This window comes from Neofelis nebulosa, chromosome 7, assembly GCF_028018385.1.
Source record: "Neofelis nebulosa isolate mNeoNeb1 chromosome 7, mNeoNeb1.pri, whole genome shotgun sequence".
NCBI classification, from domain to species: Eukaryota; Metazoa; Chordata; class Mammalia; order Carnivora; family Felidae; genus Neofelis; species Neofelis nebulosa.
The window spans coordinates 138,623,071-138,625,983 of NC_080788.1; the positions used below are offsets into that span (position 1 = coordinate 138,623,071).

General features: G+C 47.6%; 1 non-coding gene across 1 annotated transcript; it reads left to right on the top strand.

Annotated features, from left to right (window-relative positions):
• The first annotated feature begins 2,557 nt into the window (after window positions 1–2,557).
• Window positions 2,558–2,664, top strand: LOC131518332 (U6 spliceosomal RNA). The gene has a single exon (XR_009265023.1). It is a non-coding gene; the product is annotated as a U6 spliceosomal RNA (small nuclear RNA).
• Window positions 2,665–2,913: the final 249 nt, after the last annotated feature.

Below are 2,913 nucleotides of genomic sequence, written 5' to 3' on the forward strand. Positions count from 1 at the left end.
ACCCTCCACACTCCCCTCCTTAACCACCTCCCTTTGCTTAGAACGGTGGCCCATGGAAGGCAACCAGGGCCCCGGAGAGAAGCAATTATAGAACAAAGAAATTGAGTGATCACTTCCACAGAGGGCTGGGGAGACCGGGAAGGCTTCTGTAATGTTCTGGGTTCAGGGGGACACAGTCTAGGCCATGACAGTGACAGGCAAGGCCTGTCATGCCTGGTGCACCATAGATCATGTTAAATCTCAGAAAGATAAGCCAACTTCCTCCTTCACTGACACAGCACCAGGGCATTTTGGGTAACTGGCTTGTGTGTGTTCTGCCCCGTATTAGCTTGACCTTGAGGGTGAAAGGGAGTAAAAATGCCACCATACCCAGCAGAGTGAGAGTCAGGGAAGGGGTTCCCGTGGTGGAGTCCCGTAGTCAGCAAAGACTGGATGAGGCCATGGCGGCCAGCCACGATGGCCCCAGTGGAGCGCAAGGCACCCCTTCTGCAGCCGTTCTGACTCCCCTCTACTGACAAATGAGGAAACCGAGACTGGAGACAAAGAGACTGTCCTGAGCTTAAGCAGCTGTGATGTGGTACAACCTGGCCATGACCCCAAGGCTCTGACTCGAGCCCGGGCTCTTCCCTCAACATTTTGCAGCCCATGAACGTGGGGTCATGTTGCCGACGGTGGGTGTCGCTGGAACAAAGTGCCACCCATGGAATGACCTAAACAACAGAAACGTATTGTCCCACAGTTTGGAGGCTGGAAATCCGAGATCGAGGTGTTGGCAGAACAGATGCTGAGAAGGAATCTGTTCCGGGCCTCCTCCCTCCAGGCTTCTGGAAGCCTCGGTGTTCCTTGGATTGTCGGTGACCTTCTCCCTTCGCAGCATCTTCCCTCTGTGTGTATGTCTGGGTCCAGATTTTTCCCTTTTAGAAGGACGAAGGTCATACTGGATTAAGGCCCACCCTGACGACCTCATTTTAACTTGATTTCCCCTGTAAAGACCTTATCTCAAAATCAGGTCATGTTCTGAGTATTGGGTTAGGATTTCAACAGATGAATTTGGGAGGGACCCATCAATCCATGACACTGGGGATGGGGGGGACGCTTTCCCTGCTCGGTACCTATGTGCTGGGCAAACCTTAGGCTCCAGCAGGCAGCTCCAGGCTGCTGGGTTTCCTCTGAAGCTTTCACTTAACGGTTTCCTGTCCCTCCTTTCCTGTGTGTGTGTGTGTGTGTGTGTGTGTGTCCTCAGTGCTCTGTCTGCTTTGTGCCCCCCATCTGATCGTGAGCTGCTCTGGTGGCAGAGACCACATCTTGGTTAATCTTGCCCCTTCCGCCCAAACCGTGCTTTGCGGATTAAAAATTCTCCATACAATGGAGTAACATTTTCCAGGCCTTTATGTTAAGGAAACGCAACCGCTCACCTGTGTTCCCCCCACTCCCTCCCCTCCCTGTTTTACAGCTTTAAAAATAATTTGCAGCTATCCTAATAAAACTCAGTTCAGGGCACAAATCACGGATGGATGCTAAAACTTCTGGGTGAAATTGTTAGGAAATGTGATACTTGCACACTATCAGAGTCTTGTGCTACAGATTACTTATCAATTACAAAAGGAGACCAGAGATTTCTTAATAATTGAAAGGGAGATGGGGTGCCTGGTTGGCTCAGTCCGTTAAGCGTCCACCTCTTAATTTCAGGTCATGAAATCTCAGGTCGTGATCTCAGGTCTCAGGTTATTATCTCATGGTTCGTGGGATCAGGCCCTGTGCGAGGCTCCTGCTCTCTGGGCTGGTCCTGGGCTCCTCTCTCTCTGCTCCTCCCCCTGCCCATGCTCTCTCTCTTTCAAAATAAACATTTTAAAAAATCTCTTTAAAATAAAAGGGAGAAAATCTAGGACTGCCTCAGTCAGTGATCACAGTTACCCTCAGCAGGATGGGACGACGGACGAACACCACCAGCCCCTGTGGGATATAGTGGGAAGGATACGGGGTCATTTATGCTGCATATGTGTAAAACATTTTCAACTTGATTCTGATAATGAAGAATCATTCAGACATATCCAGATAGGGGAGGACTCTACATAACAGCTATCCCGTAATCTTCAAAAATGCCAATACCACGCGAGATAAAGGAAGGTTAAGGAATTGTTCCAGACTGAGGAGACCGAGGACACATGACAAGTAAATGCAGCATGAAATACTGGTTTGCATCCTGGGTTCAGGGAAAGTTGCTCGGAAAGACGTTATTGGGGAAATTTGAATATGGAATGCATATCAGATATTATAAAAATGTTAACTTTCCTGGATTTCATAATGGTAACTATTACATAAAAGAACAGGCTTCTTTTTTTGTTTGTTTGTTTTTTTAAGTATATTTATTTATTTTGAGAGAGAGAGACAGAGACAGAGACAGAGACAGAGACAGAGAATCCCAAGCAGGCTCTTTGCTCAGTGTAGAGCCCTATTCCAAGAATTGTGAGATCATGACCGGTGCTGAAATCAAGAGTCAGACGCTCAACCCACTGAGTCACCCAGGTTCCCCTAGTTCTTAAAAAATATATACTGAGTGCTCACTTCAGCAGCATAGAGACTAAAATTGGAACGATACAGAGAAGGTTAGCATGGGCCCTGCACAAGGCTGACATGCAAATTCATGAAACGTTCCAGATTTTTAGAATTTCTGTACAGGCATACCTTAGAGATATTACGAGTTTTGTTTCAGATGACCACAATAAAGTGAATATTGCAATAAAGTGAGTCAAATGAAAAAGAAAAGAAATATGTACTGAAACATTCAAAAATGAAAGGTCCCGGGGCGCCTGGGTGGCTCAGTGAGTTAAGTGTCCGACTTCGGCTCAGGTCATGATCTCGCGGTTCGTGAGTTCGAGCCCTGCATCGGGCTCTCTGCTGTTGGCACAGAGC